General features: G+C 62.5%; 1 protein-coding gene across 1 annotated transcript in view; it reads right to left on the bottom strand.

Annotated features, from left to right (window-relative positions):
- Nucleotides 1-22,359, bottom strand: part of bbs10 (Bardet-Biedl syndrome 10) — a 124,112-nt gene that overhangs the window by 55,515 nt on the left and 46,238 nt on the right. The window lies entirely within an intron of this gene.

Genomic DNA, 22,359 nt, shown 5'->3' with positions numbered 1-22,359 from the left:
ATCAAAATAAGTACAGTCACTGTGCAATTCCAGAGAACACAGCACTCCCACATGGGTAAGCTAACAATGACCAAATCATGTCGTTCAGTGACGGGGACGGAAGGATAAATACTTTGCGAATTTGTTCCTTTATGTCACCTGATGGTGTCTCTGTTTGTCTTCCAATCACAAAGCCCGCAACAACCATGGTACGGCACCCTCTAACGGTGCGGCACCCTCCCCAGAGCAGTACCTTCCTAGGGCAGTACTCACTCACAGTGCGGCAGCTACTCCACTACACCACCCTCCCGCACTCCACCACCCTCCCGCACTGCACCACCCTCCCGCACTGCACCACCCTCCCGCACTCCACCACCCTCCCGCACTGCACCACCCTCCCGCACTGCACCACCCTCCCGCACTGCACCACCCACCCGCACTGCACCACCCTCCCGCACTGCACCACCCTCCCGCACTGCACCACCCTCCCGCACTGCACCACCCTCACGCACTGCACCACCCTCCCGCACTGCACCACCCTCACACACTGCACCACCCTCACACACTGCACCACCCTCACACTCTGCACCACCCTCCCGCACTGCACCACCCTCCCGCACTGCACCACCCTCCCGCACTACACCACCCTCCCGCACTGCAACACCCTCCTGCACTACACCACCCTCCCGCACTGCACCACCCTCCCGCACTGCACCACCCTCCCGCACTACACCACCCTCCCGCACTGCACCACCCTCCCGCACTGCACCACCCTCCCGCACTGCACCACCCACCCGCACTGCACCACCCTCCCGCAGTACACCACCCTCCCGCACTGCACCACCCTCCCGCACTGCACCACCCTCCCGCACTGCACCACCCACCCGCACTGCACCACCCTCCCGCACTGCACCACCCACCCGCACTGCACCACCCTCCCGCACTACACCACCCTCCCGCACTGCACCACCCTCCCGCACTACACCACCCTCCCGCACTGCACCACCCTCCCGCACTGCACCACCCTCCCGCACTGCACCACCCTCCCGCACTGCACCACCCTCCCGCATTGCACCACCCTCCCGCACTACACCACCCTCCCGCACTGCACCACCCACCCGCACTGCACCACCCTCCCGCACTACACCACCCTCCCGCACTGCACCACCCTCCCGCACTACACCACCCTCCCGCACTGCACCACCCTCCCGCACTCCACCACCCTCCCGCACTGCACCACCCTCCCGCACTGCACCACCCACCCGCACTGCACCACCCTCCCGCAGTACACCACCCTCCCGCACTGCACCACCCTCCCGCACTGCACCACCCTCCCGCACTGCACCACCCACCCGCACTACACCACCCTCCCGCACTGCACCACCCACCCGCACTGCACCACCCTCCCGCACTACACCACCCTCCCGCACTGCACCACCCTCCCGCACTACACCACCCTCCCGCACTGCACCACCCTCCCGCACTGCACCACCCTCCCGCACTGCACCACCCTCCCGCACTACACCACCCTCCCGCACTGCACCACCCTCCCGCACTGCACCACCCACCCGCACTGCACCACCCACCCGCACTGCACCACCCTCCCGCACTGCACCACCCTCCCGCACTGCACCACCCTCCCGCACTACACCACCCTCCCGCACTACACCACCCTCCCGCACTGCACCACTCTTTGCGAATTTGTTCCTTTATGTCACCTGATGGTGTCTCTGTTTGTCTTCCAATCACAAAGCCCGCAACAACCATGGTACGGCACCCTCTAACGGTGCGGCACCCTCCCCAGAGCAGTACCTTCCTAGGGCAGTACTCACTCACAGTGCGGCAGCTACTCCACTACACCACCCTCCCGCACTCCACCACCCTCCCGCACTGCACCACCCTCCCGCACTCCACCACCCTCCCGCACTGCACCACCCACCCGCACTGCACCACCCTCCCGCACTGCACCACCCTCCCGCACTGCACCACCCTCCCGCACTACACCACCCTCCCGCACTACACCACCCTCCCGCACTGCACCACCCTCCCGCACTACACCACCCTCCCGCACTGCACCACCCTCCCGCACTACACCACCCTCCCGCACTGCACCACCCACCCGCACTGCACCACCCTCACATACTGCACCACCCTCACACACTGCACCACCCTCCCGCACTGCACCACCCTCCTGCACTACACCACCCTCCCGCACTGCACCACCCACCCGCACTGCACCACCCTCACATACTGCACCACCCTCACACACTCCACCACCCACCCGCACTGCACCACCCTCACATACTGCACCACCCTCACACACTCCACCACCCACCCGCACTCCACCACCCTCCTGCACTCCACCACCCTCCTGCACTACACCACCCTCCCGCACTGCACCACCCTCCCGCACTGCAACACCCTCCCGCACTGCAACACCCTCCCGCACTGCAACACCCTCACACACTGCACCACCCTCACACACTGCACCACCCTCCCAAACTACAACACCCTCCCAAACTACAACACCCTCCCGCACTGCACCACCCACCCGCACTACACCACCCACCCGCAGTACACCACCCACCCGCAGTACACCACCCTCCCGCACTCCACCACCCTCACACACTGCACCACCCTCACACACTGCACCACCCTCCCGCACTGCACCACCCTCCCGCACTGCACCACCCTCACACACTGCACCACCCTCCCAAACTACAACACCCTCCCAAACTACAACACCCTCCCGCACTGCACCACCCACCCGCACTACACCACCCACCCGCAGTACACCACCCACCCGCAGTACACCACCCTCCCGCACTCCACCACCCTCACACACTGCACCACCCTCACACACTGCACCACCCTCCCGCACTCCACCACCCTCCCGCACTGCACCACCCTCCTGCACTGCACCACCCTCCCGCACTGCACCACCCACCCGCACTACACCACCCTCCTGGACTGCACCACCCTCCCGCACTGCACCACCCTCCCGCACTGGACCACCCTCCCGCACTGGACCACCCTCCCGCACTGGACCACCCTCCCGCACTGGACCACCCTCCCGCACTCCACCACCCTCCTGCACTACACCACCCTCCCGCACTGCACCACCCTCCTGCACTCCACCACCCTCCCGCACTGCACCACCCTCCCGCACTGGACCACCCTCCTGCACTACACCACCCTCCTGCACTCCACCACCCTCCCGCACTGCACCACCCTCCCGCACTGGACCACCCTCCTGCACTACACCACCCTCCTGCACTACACCACCCTCCCGCACTGCACCACCCTCCCGCACTGCAACACCCTCCCGCACTGCACCACACTCCCGCACTACACCACCCTCCCGCACTACACCACCCTCCCAAACTACAACACCCACCCGCACTGCACCACCCACCCGCACTGCACCACCCTCCCAAACTACAACACCCACCCGCACTGCACCACCCACCCACACTGCACCACCCTCCCGCACTGCACCACCCTCCCGCACTGCACCACCCTCCCAAACTACAACACCCACCCGCACTGCACCACCCACCCGCACTGCACCACCCTCCCGCACTGCACCACCCTCCCGCACTACACCACCCTCCCGCACTGCACCACCCTCCCGCACTGCACCACCCACCCGCACTGCACCACCCACCCGCACTGCACCACCCTCCCAAACTACAACACCCTCCCGCACTGCACCACCCTCCCGCACTGTACCACCCTCCTGCACTGCACCACCCTCCCAAACTACAACACCCTCCCGCACTGCACCACCCACCCACACTGCACCACCCTCCCGCACTGCACCACCCTCCCGCACTGCACCACCCTCCCGCACTGCACCACCCTCCCGCACTGCACCACCCACCCACACTGCACCACCCTCCCGCACTGCACCACCCTCCCGCACTACACCACCCTCCCGCACTGCACCACCCACCCACACTGCACCACCCTCCCGCATTGCACCACCCACCCACACTGCACCACCCTCCCGCATTGCACCACCCTCCCACACTGCACCACCCTCCCGCACTGCACCACCCTCACGCACTGCACCACCCTCCCGCACTGCACCACCCACCCACACTGCACCACCCTCCCGCACTGCACCACCCTCCCGCACTACACCACCCTCCCGCACTGCACCACCCACCCACACTGCACCACCCTCCCGCATTGCACCACCCTCCCGCACTGCACCACCCTCCCGCACTACACCACCCTCCCGCACTGCACCACCCTCCCGCACTGCACCACCCACCCGCACTGCACCACCCTCCTGCACTGCACCACCCACCCGCACTGCACCACTCTCACGCACTGCACCACCCTCCCGCACTACACCACCCTCCTGCACTACACCACCCTCCCGCACTGCACCACCCACCCGCACTGCACCACCCACCCGCACTGCACCACTCTCCCACACTGCACCACCCCCCCACAGAGGGGCACTCTCCAACACTGCACCACCCTCCCACAGAGAGACACTCTCCCGCACTGCACCACCCTCCCACAGAGTGGCACTCTCCAACACTGCACCACCCTCCCACAGAGAGACACTCTCCTACACTGCACCACCCTCCCACAGAGTGGCACTCTCCAACACTGCACCACCCTCCCACAGAGAGACACTCTCCTACACTGCACCACCCTCCCACAGAGAGACACTCTCCAACACTGCACCACCCTCCCACAGAGAGACACTCTCCTACACTGCACCACCCTCCCACAGAGAGTCACCCTCCTACACTGCACCACCCTCCCACAGAGAGTCACCCTCCTACACTGCACCACCCTCCCACAGAGAGGCACTCTCCCACACTGCACCACCCTCCCACAGAGAGACACTCTCCCACACTGCACCACCCTCCCACAGAGAGACACTCTCCTACACTGCACCACCCTCCCACAGAGAGACACTCTCCCACACTGCACCACCCTCCCACAGAGAGGCACTCTCCCACACTGCACCACCCTCCCACAGAGAGACACTCTCCCACACTGCACCACCCTCCCACAGAGAGGCACCCTCCCACACTGCACCACCCTCCCACAGAGAGACACTCTCCTACACTGCACCACCCTCCCACAGAGAGGCACTCTCCTACACTGCACCACCCTCCCACAGAGAGGCACTCTCCCACACTGCACCACCCTCCCACAGAGAGACACTCTCCTACACTGCACCACCCTCCCACAGAGAGACACTCCCCCACACTGCACCACCCACCCACAGAGAGGCACTCTCCCACACTGCACCACCCCCCCACAGAGAGGCACTCTCCCACACTGCACCACCCTCCCACAGAGAGACACTCTCCGACACTGCACCACCCTCCCACAGAGAGACACTCTCCTACACTGCACCACCCTCCCACAGAGAGGCACTCTCCTACACTGCACCACCCTCCCACAGAGAGGCACTCTCCCACACTGCACCACCCTCCCACAGAGAGGCACTCTCCCACACTGCACCACCCTCCCACAGAGAGGCACTCTCCTACACTGCACCACCCTCCCACAGAGAGACACTCTCCCACACTGCACCACCCTCCCACAGAGAGGCACTCTCCTACACTGCACCACCCTCCCACAGAGAGACACTCTCCTTCACTGCACCACCCTCCCACAGAGAGACACCCTCCTACACTGCACCACCCTCCCACAGAGAGACACCCTCCCACACTGCACCACCCTCCCACAGAGAGACACTCTCCGACACTGCACCACCCTCCCACAGAGAGGCACTCTCCCACACTGCACCACCCTCCCACAGAGAGACACCCTCCCACACTGCACCACCCTCCCACAGAGAGGCACTCTCCTACACTGCACCACCCTCCCACAGAGAGACACTCTCCTACACTGCACCACCCTCCCACAGAGAGGCACTCTCCTACACTGCACCACCCTCCCACAGAGAGACACTCTCCTACACTGCACCACCCTCCCACAGAGAGGCACTCTCCTACACTGCACCACCCTCCCACAGAGAGACACTCTCCTACACTGCACCACCCTCCCACAGAGAGGCACTCTCCTACACTGCACCACCCTCCCACAGAGAGACACTCTCCTACACTGCACCACCCTCCCACAGAGAGACACTCTCCCACACTGCACCACCCTCCCACAGAGAGGCACCCTCCCACACTGCACCACCCTCCCACAGAGAGACACTCTCCCACACTGCACCACCCTCCCACAGAGAGACACTCTCCCACACTGCACCACCCACCCACAGAGAGACACTCTCCTACACTGCACCACCCCCCCACAGAGAGGCACTCTCCTACACTGCACCACCCTCTCACAGAGAGACACTCTCCGACACTGCACCACCGTCCCACAGAGAGGCACTCTCCTACACTGCACCACCCTCCCACAGAGAGGCACTCTCCCACACTGCACCACCCTCCCACAGAGTGGCACTCTCCTACACTGCACCACCCTCCCACAGAGAGACACTCTCCTACACTGCACCACCCACCCACAGAGAGGCACTCTCCCACACTGCACCACCCTCCCACAGAGAGGCACTCTCCCACACTGCACCACCCTCCCACAGAGTGGCACCCTCCTACACTGCACCACCCTCCCACAGAGAGACACCCTCCTACACTGCACCACCCTCCCACAGAGAGACACTCTCCTACACTGCACCACCCTCCCACAGAGTGGCACTCTCCCACACTGCACCACCCCCCCACAGAGAGACACTCTCCTACACTGCACCACCCTCCCACAGAGAGACACCCTCCCACACTGCACCACCCCCCCACAGAGAGACACTCTCTACACTGCACCACCCTCCCACAGAGAGACACTCTCCCACACTGCACCACCCTCCCACAGAGAGACACCCTCCTACACTGCACCACCCTCCCACAGAGAGGCACTCTCCTACACTGCACCACCCTCCCACAGAGAGACACTCTCCCACACTGCACCACCCTCCCACAGAGAGGCACTCTCCCACACTACACCACCCTCCCACAGAGAGACACCCTCCTACACTGCACCACCCTCCCACAGAGAGGCACTCTCCTACACTACACCACCCTCCCACAGAGAGACACTCTCCTCCACTGCACCACACACCCACAGAGAGGCACTCTCCCACACTGCACCACCCTCCCACAGAGAGACACCCTCCTACACTGCACCACCCTCCCACAGAGAGGCACTCTCCCACACTGCACCACCCACCACAGAGAGACACTCTCCCACACTGCACCACCCTCCCACAGAGAGGCACTCTCCTCCACTGCACCACACACCCACAGAGAGGCACTCTCCCACACTGCACCACCCTCCCACAGAGAGACACCCTCCTACACTGCACCACCCTCCCACAGAGAGGCACTCTCCCACACTGCACCACCCTCCCACAGAGAGACACCCTCCCACACTGCACCACCCTCCCACAGAGAGGCACCCTCCTCCACTGCACCACCCTCCCACAGAGAGGCACTCTCCCACACTGCACCACCCTCCCACAGAGAGACACCCTCCTACACTGCACCACCCTCCCACAGAGAGGCACTCTCCCACACTGCACCACACACCCACAGAGAGGCACTCTCCCACACTGCACCACCCTCCCACAGAGAGACACCCTCCTACACTGCACCACCCTCCCACAGAGAGGCACTCTCCCACACTGCACCACCCTCCCACAGAGAGGCACTCTCCCACACTGCACCACCCTCCCACAGAGAGACACTCTCCCACACTGCACCACCCACCACAGAGAGACACTCTCCCACACTGCACCACCCTCCCACAGAGAGACACTCTCCTCCACTGCACCACACGCCCACAGAGAGGCACTCTCCTGCACTGCACCACCCTCCCACAGAGAGACACTCTCCCACACTGCACCACCCTCCCACAGAGAGGCACTCTCCCACACTGCACCACCCTCCCACAGAGTGGCACTCTCCCACACTGCACCACCCTCCCACAGAGAGACACTCTCCTACACTGCACCACCCTCCCACAGAGAGGCACTCTCCCACACTGCACCACCCTCCCACAGAGAGGCACTCTCCCACACTGCACCACCCTCCCACAGAGAGGCACTCTCCCACACTGCACCACCCACCCACAGAGAGGCACTCTCCCACACTGCACCACCTTCCCACAGAGAGGCACTCTCCCACACTGCACCACCCTCCCACAGAGAGGCACTCTCCCACACTGCACCACCCACCCACAGAGAGGCACTCTCCCACACTGCACCACCCTCCCACAGAGAGGCACTCTCCGACACTGCACCACCCTCCCACAGAGAGACACCCTCCCACACTGCACCACCCTCCCACAGAGAGGCACTCTCCTACACTGCACCACCCTCCCACAGAGAGGCACTCTCCGACACTGCACCACCCTCCCACAGAGAGACACCCTCCCACACTGCACCACCCTCCCACAGAGAGACACCCTCCCACACTGCACCACCCACCCACAGAGAGGCACTCTCCTACACTGCACCACCCACCCACAGAGAGGCACTCTCCCACACTGCACCACCCTCCCACAGAGAGGCACTCTCCCACACTGCACCACCCTCCCACAGAGAGGCACCTTCCTACACTGCACCACCCTCCCACAGAGAGGCACTCTCCCACACTGCACCACCCCCCCACAGAGTGGCACTCTCCCACACTGCACCACCCTCCCACAGAGAGACACCCTCCTCCACTGCACCACCCTCCCACAGAGAGACACCCTCCTACACTGCACCACCCTCCCACAGAGAGACACCCTCCTACACTGCACCACCCTCCCACAGAGAGACACCCTCCTACACTGCACCACCCTCCCACAGAGTGGCACTCTCCTACACTGCACCACCCTCCCACAGAGAGACACCCTCCTACACTGCACCACCCTCCCACAGAGAGACACCCTCCTCCACTGCACCACCCCCCCACAGAGAGACACTCTCCTACACTGCACCACCCTCCCACAGAGAGACACTCTCCTACACTGCACCACCCTCCCACAGAGAGACACTCTCCTACACTGCACCACCCTCCCACAGAGAGGCACTCTCCTACACTGCACCACCCTCCCACAGAGAGGCACTCTCCCACACTGCACCACACTCCCACAGAGAGACACTCTCCCACACTGCACCACCCTCCCACAGAGAGACACTCTCCTACACTGCACCACCCTCCCACAGAGAGACACTCTCCTACACTGCACCACCCTCCCACAGAGAGACACTCTCCTACACTGCACCACCCTCCCACAGAGAGGCACTCTCCAACGCTGCACCACACTCCCACAGAGAGACACCCTCCCACACTGCACCACACTCCCACAGAGAGACACTCTCCCACACTGCACCACCCTCCCACAGAGAGACACCCTCCCACACTGCACCACACTCCCACAGAGAGACACTCTCCCACACTGCACCACCCTCCCACAGAGAGACACTCTCCTACACTGCACCACCCTCCCACAGAGAGGCACTCTCCAACGCTGCACCACACTCCCACAGAGAGACACTCTCCCACACTGCACCACCCTCCCACAGAGAGACACCCTCCCACACTGCACCACACTCCCACAGAGAGGCACTCTCCTACACTGCACCACCCTCCCACAGAGAGGCACTCTCCTACACTGCACCACCCTCCCACAGAGAGGCACCCTCCTACACTGCACCACCCTCCCACAGAGAGGCACTCTCCTACACTGCACCACCCTCCCACAGAGAGGCACTCTCCCACACTGCACCACCCTCCCACAGAGAGACACCCTCCTACACTGCACCACACTCCCACAGAGAGACACCCTCCTACACTGCACCACCCTCCCACAGAGAGACACCGTCCTACACTGCACCACACTCCCACAGTGAGGCACTCTCCTACACTGCACCACCCTCCCACAGAGAGACACCGTCCTACACTGCACCACACTCCCACAGTGAGGCACTCTCCCACACTGCACCACCCTCCCACAGAGAGACACTCTCCCACACTGCACCACCCTCCCACAGAGAGGCACTCTCCCACACTGCACCACCCTCCCACAGAGAGGCACTCTCCCACACTGCACCACCCTCCCACAGAGAGGCACTCTCCCACACTGCACCACCCTCCCACAGAGAGACACTCTCCCACACTGCACCACCCTCCCACAGAGAGACACCCTCCTACACTGCACCACCCTCCCACAGAGTGACACTCTCCTACACTGCACCACCCTCCCACAGAGAGACACTCTCCTACACTGCACCACCCTCCCACAGAGAGACACTCTCCTACACTGCACCACCCTCCCACAGAGAGACACTCTCCTACACTGCACCACCCCCCCACAGAGAGACACTCTCCTACACTGCACCACCCTCCCACAGAGAGGCACTCTCCTACACTGCACCACCCCCCCACAAAGAGACACTCTCCTACACTGCACCACCCTCCCACAGAGAGACACTCTCCTACACTGCACCACCCTCCCACAGAGAGGCACTCTCCTACACTGCACCACCCCCCCACAAAGAGACACTCTCCTACACTGCACCACCCACCCACAGAGAGACACTCTCCTACACTGCACCACCCTCCCACAGAGAGGCACTCTCCTACACTGCACCACCCACCCACAGAGAGGCACTCTCCCACACTGCACCATCCCCCCACAGAGAGACACTCTCCTACACTGCACCACCCTCCCACAGAGAGACACTCTCCTACACTGCACCACCCTCCCACAGAGAGACACCCTCCGACACTGCACCACCCTCCCACAGAGAGACACTCTCCTACACTGCACCACCCTCCCACAGAGAGACACCCTCCTACACTGCACCACCCTCCCACAGAGAGACACCGTCCTACACTGCACCACACTCCCACAGTGAGGCACTCTCCTACACTGCACCACCCTCCCACAGAGAGGCACTCTCCCACACTGCACCACCCTCCCACAGAGAGACACTCTCCCACACTGCACCACCCTCCCACAGAGAGGCACTCTCCCACACTGCACCACCCTCCCACAGAGAGGCACTCTCCCACACTGCACCACCCTCCCACAGAGAGACACTCTCCCACACTGCACCACCCTCCCACAGAGAGACACCCTCCTACACTGCACCACCCTCCCACAGAGTGACACTCTCCTACACTGCACCACCCTCCCACAGAGAGACACTCTCCTACACTGCACCACCCTCCCACAGAGAGACACTCTCCTACACTGCACCACCCTCCCACAGAGAGACACTCTCCTACACTGCACCACCCCCCCACAGAGAGACACTCTCCTACACTGCACCACCCTCCCACAGAGAGGCACTCTCCCACACTGCACCATCCCCCCACAGAGAGACACTCTCCTACACTGCACCACCCTCCCACAGAGAGACACTCTCCGACACTGCACCACCCTCCCACAGAGAGACACTCTCCTACACTGCACCACCCTCCCACAGAGAGACACTCTCCTACACTGCACCACCCTCCCACAGAGAGACACTCTCCCACACTGCACCACCCTCCCACAGAGAGACACTCTCCCACACTGCACCACCCTCCCACAGAGAGGCACTCTCCCACACTGCACCACCCTCCCACAGAGAGACACTCTCCTACACTGCACCACCCTCCCACAGAGAGGCACTCGCCCACACTGCACCACCCTCCCACAGAGAGGCACTCTCCCACACTGCACCACCCTCCCACAGAGAGACACTCTCCCACACTGCACCACCCTCCCACAGAGAGACACTCTCCCACACTGCACCACCCTCCCACAGAGAGGCACTCTCCCACACTGCACCACCCTCCCACAGAGAGGCACTCTCCCACACTGCACCACCCTCCCACAGAGAGGCACTCTCCTACACTGCACCACCCTCCCACAGAGAGACACTCTCCTACACTGCACCACCCTCCCACAGAGAGACACTCTCCTACACTGCACCACCCTCCCACAGAGAGGCACTCTCCCACACTGCACCACCCTCCCACAGAGAGGCACTCCCCCACACTGCACCACCCTCCCACAGAGAGACACTCTCCTACACTGCACCACCCCCCCACAGAGAGGCACTCTCCCACACTGCACGACCCTCCCACAGAGAGACACTCTCCTACACTGCACCACCCTCCCACAGAGAGGCACTCTCCCACACTGCACCACCCTCCCACAGAGAGGCACTCTCCCACACTGCACCACCCTCCCACAGAGAGACACTCTCCCACACTGCACCACCCTCCAACAGAGAGACACTCTCCTACACTGCACCACCCTCCCACAGAGAGGCACTCTCCTACACTGCACCACCCTCCCACAGAGAGGCACTCTCCCACACTGCACCACCCTCCCACAGAGAGGCACTCTCCTACACTGCACCACCCTCCCACAGAGTGGCACTCTCCTACACTGCACCACCCTCCCACAGAGAGGCACTCTCCCACACTGCACCACCCTCCCACAGAGAGACACTCTCCTACACTGCACCACCCTCCCACAGAGAGACACTCTCCTACACTGCACCACCCTCCCACAGAGAGACACTCTCCCACACTGCACCACCCTCCCACAGAGAGACACTCTCCCACACTGCACCACCCTCCCACAGAGAGGCACTCTCCCACACTGCACCACCCTCCCACAGAGAGACACTCTCCCACACTGCACCACCCTCCCACAGAGAGGCACTCTCCTACACTGCACCACCCTCCCACAGAGAGGCACTCTCCTACACTGCACCACCCTCCCACAGAGAGGCACTCTCCCACACTGCACCACCCTCCCACAGAGTGGCACCCTCCTACACTGCACCACCCTCCCACAGAGAGACACCCTCCCACACTGCACCACCCTCCCACAGAGAGACACTCTCCTACACTGCACCACCCTCCCACAGAGTGGCACCCTCCTACACTGCACCACCCTCCCACAGAGAGGCACTCTCCCGCACTGCACCACCCTCCCACAGAGTGGCACTCTCCTACACTGCACCACCCTCCCACAGAGAGGCACTCTCCTACACTGCACCACCCTCCCACAGAGTGGCACCCTCCTACACTGCACCACCCTCCCACAGAGAGGCACTCTCCCACACTGCACCACCCTCCCACAGAGTGGCACCCTCCTACACTGCACCACCCTCCCACAGAGAGGCACCCTCCCACACTGCACCACCCTCCCACAGAGAGACACTCTCCCACACTGCACCACCCTCCCACAGAGAGACACTCTCCCACACTGCACCACCCACCCACAGAGAGACACTCTCCTACACTGCACCACCCTCCCACAGAGAGGCACTCTCCAACGCTGCACCACCCTCCCACAGAGAGACACTCTCCTACACTGCACCACCCTCCCACAGAGAGACACTCTCCTACACTGCACCACCCTCCCACAGAGTGGCACCCTCCTACACTGCAGCATCCTCCCACAGAGAGACACTCTCCTACACTGCACCACCCTCCCACAGAGAGACACTCTCCTACACTGCACCACCCTCCCACAGAGAGACACCCTCCCACACTGCACCACCCTCCCACAGAGTGGCACCCTCCTACACTGCACCACCCTCCCACAGAGAGACACTCTCCTACACTGCACCACCCTCCCACAGAGAGACACCCTCCCACACTGCACCACCCTCCCACAGAGTGGCACCCTCCTACACTGCACCACCCTCCCACAGAGAGGCACTCTCCCACACTGCACCACCCTCCCACAGAGAGACACTCTCCTACACTGCACCACCCTCCCACAGAGAGGCACTCTCCCACACTGCACCACCCTCCCACAGAGTGGCACTCTCCCACACTGCACCACCCTCCCACAGAGAGACACTCTCCTACAATGCACCACCCTCCCACAGAGAGACACTCTCCCACACTGCACCACCCTCCCACAGAGAGACACTCTCCTACACTGCACCACCCTCCCACAGAGAGGCACTCTCCTACACTGCACCACCCTCCCACAGAGAGGCACTCTCCTACACTGCACCACCCTCCCACAGAGAGGCACTCTCCTACACTGCACCACCCTCCCACAGAGAGGCACTCTCCCACACTGCACCACCCTCCCACAGAGTGGCACTCTCCTACACTGCACCACCCTCCCACAGAGAGACACTCTCCTACACTGCACCACCCTCCCACAGAGAGGCACTCTCCCACACTGCACCACCCTCCCACAGAGTGGCACCCTCCTACACTGCACCACCCTCCCACAGAGAGACACCCTCCCACACTGCACCACCCTCCCACAGAGAGACACTCTCCTACACTGCACCACCCTCCCACAGAGTGGCACCCTCCTACACTGCACCACCCCCCCACAGAGAGACACTCTCCTACACTGCACCACCCTCCCACAGAGAGACACTCTCCTACACTGCACCACCCTCCCACAGAGAGACACTCTCCCACACTGCACCACCCTCCCACAGAGAGACACTCTCCCACACTGCACCACCCTCCCACAGAGAGACACTCTCCCACACTGCACCACCCCCCCACCGAGAGGCACTCTCCTACACTGCACCACCCTCCCACAGAGAGACACTCTCCTACACTGCACCACCCTCCCACAGAGAGACACTCTCCTACACTGCACCACCCCCCCACAGAGAGACACTCTCCTACACTGCACCACCCTCCCACAGAGAGACACTCTCCTACACTGCACCACCCTCCCACAGAGAGACACTCTCCTACACTGCACCACCCTCCCACAGAGAGACACTCTCCCACACTGCACCACCCTCCCACAGAGAGACACTCTCCTACACTGCACCACCCTCCCACAGAGAGACACTCTCCCACACTGCACCACCCTCCCACAGAGAGACACTCTCCTACACTGCACCACCCTCCCACAGAGAGACACTCTCCCACACTGCACCACCCTCCCACAGAGAGACACCCTCCCACACTGCACCACCCTCCCACAGAGAGACACTCTCCTACACTGCACCACCCTCCCACAGAGTGGCACCCTCCTACACTGCACCACCCTCCCACAGAGAGGCACTCTCCCACACTGCACCACCCTCCCACAGAGTGGCACTCTCCTACACTGCACCACCCTCCCACAGAGAGGCACTCTCCCACACTGCACCACCCTCCCACAGAGAGACACTCTCCTACACTGCACCACCCTCCCACAGAGAGGCACTCTCCCACACTGCACCACCCTCCCACAGAGTGGCACCCTCCTACACTGCACCACCCTCCCACAGAGAGACACCCTCCCACACTGCACCACCCTCCCACAGAGAGACACTCTCCCACACTGCACCACCCTCCCACAGAGTGGCACTCTCCTACACTGCACCACCCTCCCACAGAGAGGCACTCTCCAACGCTGCACCACCCTCCCACAGAGAGACACTCTCCTACACTGCACCACCCTCCCACAGAGAGACACTCTCCTACACTGCACCACCCTCCCACAGAGAGGCACTCTCCTACACTGCACCACCCTCCCACAGAGAGACACTCTCCCACACTGCACCACCCTCCCACAGAGAGACACTCTCCCACACTGCACCACCCTCCCACAGAGAGGCACTCTCCTACACTGCACCACCCTCCCACAGAGAGACACTCTCCCACACTGCACCACCCTCCCACAGAGAGACACTCTCCTACACTGCACCACACTCCCACAGAGAGGCACTCTCCTACACTGCACCACCCTCCCACAGAGAGGCACTCTCCCACACTGCACCACCCTCCCACAGAGAGACACCCTCCTACACTGCACCACACTCCCACAGAGAGACACCCTCCTACACTGCACCACCCTCACACAGAGAGACACCGTCCTACACTGCACCACACTCCCACAGTGAGGCACTCTCCTACACTGCACCACCCTCCCACAGAGAGGCACTCTCCCACACTGCACCACACTCCCACAGTGAGGCACTCTCCTACACTGCACCACCCTCCCACAGAGAGGCACTCTCCCACACTGCACCACCCTCCCACAGAGAGACACTCTCCCACACTGCACCACACTCCCACAGAGAGACACCGTCCTACACTGCACCACACTCCCACAGTGAGGCACTCTCCCACACTGCACCACCCTCCCACAGAGAGACACTCTCCCACACTGCACCACCCTCCCACAGAGAGGCACTCTCCCACACTGCACCACCCTCCCACAGAGAGGCACTCTCCCACACTGCACCACCCTCCCACAGAGAGGCACTCTCCCACACTGCACCACCCTCCCACAGAGAGACACTCTCCTACACTGCACCACCCTCCCACAGAGAGACACCCTCCCACACTGCACCACCCTCCCACAGAGAGGCACTCTCCCACACTGCACCCCCTCCCACAGAGAGACACTCTCCTACACTGCACCACCCTCCCACAGAGAGGCACTCTCCTACACTGCTCCACCCTCCCACAGAGAGGCACTCTCCCACACTGCACCACCCTCCCACAGAGAGGCACTCTCCCACACTGCACCACCCTCCCACAGAGAGGCACTCTCCCACACTGCACCACCCTCCCACAGAGAGGCACTCTCCCACACTGCACCACCCTCCCACAGAGAGACACTCTCCTACACTGCACCACCCTCCCACAGAGAGACACTCTCCCACACTGCACCACCCTCCCACAGAGAGACACTCTCCTACACTGCACCACCCTCCCACAGAGAGACACCCTCCCACACTGCACCACCCTCCCACAGAGAGGCACTCTCCTACACTGCACCACCCTCCCACAGAGAGGCACTCTCCCACACTGCACCACCCTCCCACAGAGAGGCACTCTCCCACACTGCACCACCCTCCCACAGAGAGACACTCTCCTACACTGCACCACCCTCCCACAGAGAGACACCCTCCCACACTGCACCACCCTCCCACAGAGAGGCACTCTCCTACACTGCACCACCCTCCCACAGAGAGACACTCTCCCACACTGCACCACCCTCCCACAGAGAGACACCCTCCCACACTGCACCACCCTCCCACAGAGAGACACTCTCCTACACTGCACCACCCTCCCACAGAGAGACACTCTCCTACACTGCACCACCCTCCCACAGAGAGGCACCCTCCTACACTGCACCACCCTCCCACAGAGAGACACTCTCCTACACTGCACCACCCTCCCACAGAGAGACACCCTCCCACACTGCACCACCCTCCCACAGAGAGGCACTCTCCTACACTGCACCACCCTCCCACAGAGAGACACTCTCCCACACTGCACCACCCTCCCACAGAGAGGCACTCTCCGACACTGCACCACCCTCCCACAGAGAGGCACTCTCCTACACTGCACCACCCTCTCACAGAGAGACACTCTCCGACACTGCACCACCGTCCCACAGAGAGGCACTCTCCGACACTACACCACCCTCCCACAGAGAGGCACTCTCCTACACTGCACCACCCTCCCACAGAGAGACACTCTCCAACACTGCACCACCCTCCCACAGAGAGGCACTCTCCTACACTGCACCACCCTCCCACAGAGAGGCACTCTCCTACACTGCACCACCCTCCCACAGAGAGACACTCTCCTACACTGCACCACCCTCCCACAGAGAGGCACTCTCCTACACTGCACCACCCTCCCACAGAGAGGCACTCTCCCACACTGCACCACCCTCCCACAGAGAGACACTCTCCCACACTGCACCACCCTCCCACAGAGAGACACTCCCCTACACTGCACCACCCTCCCACAGAGAGGCACTCTCCCACACTGCACCACCCTCCCACAGAGTGGCACCCTCCTACACTGCACCACCCTCCCACAGAGAGACACCCTCCTACACTGCACCACCCTCCCACAGAGTGGCACTCTCCCACACTGCACCACCCTCCCACAGAGAGACACTCTCCCACACTGCACCACCCTCCCACAGAGAGACACTCTCCTACACTGCACCACCCTCCCACAGAGAGACACTCTCCTACACTGCACCACCCTCCCACAGAGAGACACTCTCCCACACTGCACCACCCTCCCACAGAGAGGCACTCTCCGACACTGCACCACCCTCCCACAGAGAGGCACTCTCCTACACTGCACCACCCTCCCACAGAGAGACACCCTCCTACACTGCACCACCCCCCCACAGAGAGACACTCTCCTACACTGCACCACCCCCCCACAGAGAGGCACTCTCCCACACTACACCACCCTCCCACAGAGAGACACCCTCCTACACTGCACCACCCTCCCACAGAGAGGCACTCTCCCACACTACACCACCCTCCCACAGAGAGACACCCTCCTACACTGCACCACCCCCCCACAGAGAGACACTCTCCTACACTGCACCACCCCCCCACAGAGAGACACTCTCCTACACTGCACCACCCCCCCACAGAGAGGCACTCTCCCACACTACACCACCCTCCCACAGAGAGACACCCTCCTACACTGCACCACCCTCCCACAGAGAGACACCCTCCTACACTGCACCACCCTCCCACAGAGAGGCACTCTCCCACACTACACCACCCTCCCACAGAGAGACACCCTCCTACACTGCACCACCCTCCCACAGAGAGACACCCTCCTACACTGCACCACCCTCCCACAGAGAGGCACTCTCCTACACTGCACCACCCTCCCACAGAGAGACACTCTCCCACACTGCACCACCCTCCCACAGAGAGGCACTCTCCCACACTACACCACCCTCCCACAGAGAGACACCCTCCTACACTGCACCACCCTCCCACAGAGAGGCACTCTCCTACACTACACCACCCTCCCACAGAGAGACACTCTCCTCCACTGCACCACACACCCACAGAGAGGCACTCTCCCACACTACACCACCCTCCCACAGAGAGACACCCTCCTACACTGCACCACCCTCCCACAGAGAGGCACTCTCCGACACTACACCACCCTCCCACAGAGAGGCACCCTCCTACACTGCACCACCCTCCCACAGAGAGACACTCTCCTACACTGCACCACCCTCCCACAGAGAGGCACTCTCCCACACTACACCACCCTCCCACAGAGAGACACCCTCCTACACTGCACCACCCTCCCACAGAGAGACACCCTCCTACACTGCACCACCCTCCCACAGAGAGGCACTCTCCTACACTGCACCACCCTCCCACAGAGAGGCACTCTCCCACACTACACCACCCTCCCACAGAGAGACACCCTCCTACACTGCACCACCCTCCCACAGAGAGACACCCTCCTACACTGCACCACCCTCCCACAGAGAGGCACTCTCCCACACTACACCACCCTCCCACAGAGAGACACCCTCCTACACTGCACCACCCTCCCACAGAGAGGCACTCTCCTACACTACACCACCCTCCCACAGAGAGACACTCTCCTCCACTGCACCACACACCCACAGAGAGGCACTCTCCCACACTACACCACCCTCCCACAGAGAGACACCCTCCTACACTGCACCACCCTCCCACAGAGAGGCACTCTCCTCCACTGCACCACCCTCCCACAGAGAGGCACTCCCCCACACTGCACCACCCTCCCACAGAGAGGCACTCTCCTCCACTGCACCACACACCCACAGAGAGGCACTCTCCTGCACTGCACCACCCTCCCACAGAGAGGCACTCTCCCACACTGCACCACCCTCCCACAGAGTGGCACTCTCCCACACTGCACCACCCTCCCACAGAGAGGCACTCTCCTACACTGCACCACCCTCCCACAGAGAGGCACTCCCCTACACTGCACCACCCTCCCACAGAGAGACACTCTCCCACACTGCACCACCCTCCCACAGAGAGACACTCTCCTACACTGCACCACCCTCCCACAGAGAGGCACTCTCCTCCACTGCACCACACACCCACAGAGAGACACTCTCCCACACTGCACCACCCTCCCACAGAGAGGCACTCTCCCACACTGCACCACCCTCCCACAGAGTGGCACTCTCCCACACTGCACCACCCTCCCACAGAGAGACACTCTCCTACACTGCACCACCCTCCCACAGAGAGGCACTCTCCCACACTGCACCACCCTCCCACAGAGAGGCACTCTCCCACACTGCACCACCCTCCCACAGAGAGGCACTCTCCCACACTGCACCACCCACCCACAGAGAGGCACTCTCCCACACTGCACCACCCTCCCACAGAGAGACACTCTCCTACACTGCACCACCCTCCCACAGAGAGACACTCTCCGACACTGCACCACCCTCCCACAGAGAGACACCCTCCCACACTGCACCACCCTCCCACAGAGAGGCACTCTCCTACACTGCACCACCCTCCCACAGAGAGGCACTCTCCGACACTGCACCACCCTCCCACAGAGAGACACCCTCCCACACTGCACCACCCTCCCACAGAGAGACACCCTCCCACACTGCACCACCCTCCCACAGAGAGGCACTCTCCTACACTGCACCACCCTCCCACAGAGAGGCACTCTCCTACACTGCACCACCCTCCCACAGAGAGGCACTCTCCTACACTGCACCACCCACCCACAGAGAGGCACTCTCCTACACTGCACCACCCCCCAAAAGAGTGGCACTCTCCTACACTGCACCACCCTCCCACAGAGACACACCCTCCTACACTGCACCACCATCCCACAGAGAGACACCCTCCTACACTGCACCACCCTCCCACAGAGAGACACCCTCCTACACTGCACCACCCCCCCACAGAGAGACACTCTCCTACACTGCACCACCCTCCCACAGAGAGACACCGTCCTACACTGCACCACCCTCCCACAGAGAGACACTCTCCTACACTGCACCCCCCCCCCCCCCAGAGAGGGGCACTCTCCTACACTGCACCACCCTCCCACAGAGAGACACTCTCCTACACTGCACCACCCTCCCACAGAGAGACACTCTCCCACACTGCACCACCCTCCCACAGAGAGGCACTCTCCTACACTGCACCACCCTCCCACAGAGAGGCACTCTCCTACACTGCACCACCCTCCCACAGAGAGGCACTCTCCCACACTGCACCACCCTCCCACAGAGAGGCACTCTCCCACACTGCACCACCCTCCCACAGAGAGACACTCTCCCACACTGCACCACCCTCCCACAGAGAGGCACTCTCCTACACTGCACCACCCTCCCACAGAGAGGCACTCTCCTACACTGCACCACCCTCCCACAGAGAGGCACCTTCCTACACTGCACCACCCTCCCACAGAGAGGCACTCTCCTACACTGCACCACCCTCCCACAGAGAGGCACTCTCCCACACTACACCACCCTCCCACAAAGAGACACTCTCCCACACTGCACCACACTCCCACAGAGAGGCACTCTCCCACACTGCACCACCCTCCCACAGAGAGGCACCTTCCTACACTGCACCACCCTCCCACAGAGAGGCACTCTCCCACACTGCACCACCCCCCCACAGAGTGGCACTCTCCCACACTGCACCACCCTCCCACAGAGAGACACCCTCCTCCACTGCACCACCCTCCCACAGAGAGACACCCTCCTACACTGCACCACCCTCCCACAGAGAGACACCCTCCTACACTGCACCACCCTCCCACAGAGAGACACCCTCCTACACTGCACCACCCTCCCACAGAGAGACACTCTCCCACACTGCACCACCCTCCCACAGAGTGGCACTCTCCTACACTGCACCACCCTCCCACAGAGAGGCACCCTCCTACACTGCACCACCCTCCCACAGAGAGACACCCTCCTCCACTGCACCACCCTCCCACAGAGAGACACTCTCCTACACTGCACCACCCTCCCACAGAGAGGCACTCTCCCACACTGCACCACCCTCCCACAGAGAGACACTCTCCTACACTGCACCACCCTCCCACAGAGAGGCACTCTCCCACACTGCACCACCCTCCCACAGAGAGACACTCTCCCACACTGCACCACCCTCCCACAGAGAGACACCCTCCTCCACTGCACCACCCTCCCACAGAGAGACACTCTCCTGCACTGCACCACCCTCCCACAGAGAGGCACTCTCCCACACTGCACCACCCTCCCACAGAGAGACACTCTCCAACACTGCACCACCCTCCCACAGAGAGACACTCTCCTACACTGCACCACCCTCCCACAGAGAGGCACCCTCCTATACTGCACCACCCTCCCACAGAGAGACACCCTCCTCCACTGCACCACCCTCCCACAGAGGGGCACCCTCCTACACTGCACCACCCTCCCACAGAGAGACACTCTCCTACACTGCACCACCCTCCCACAGAGAGACACTCTCCCACACTGCACCACCCTCCCACAGAGAGGCACTGTCCCACACTGCACCACCCTCCCACAGAGAGACACTCTCCCACACTGCACCACCCTCCCACAGAGAGGCACTGTCCCACACTGCAC

The sequence above is a fragment of the Chiloscyllium plagiosum genome, unplaced genomic scaffold (assembly GCF_037043375.1).
Source record: "Chiloscyllium plagiosum isolate Xiang-an unplaced genomic scaffold, Cpla_swu_hap1 HiC_scaffold_35, whole genome shotgun sequence".
Classification (NCBI taxonomy): domain Eukaryota; kingdom Metazoa; phylum Chordata; class Chondrichthyes; order Orectolobiformes; family Hemiscylliidae; genus Chiloscyllium; species Chiloscyllium plagiosum.
The sequence above is the reverse complement of the archived record's forward strand: the minus strand, read 5'-3'. Positions and strand labels throughout refer to the sequence as shown.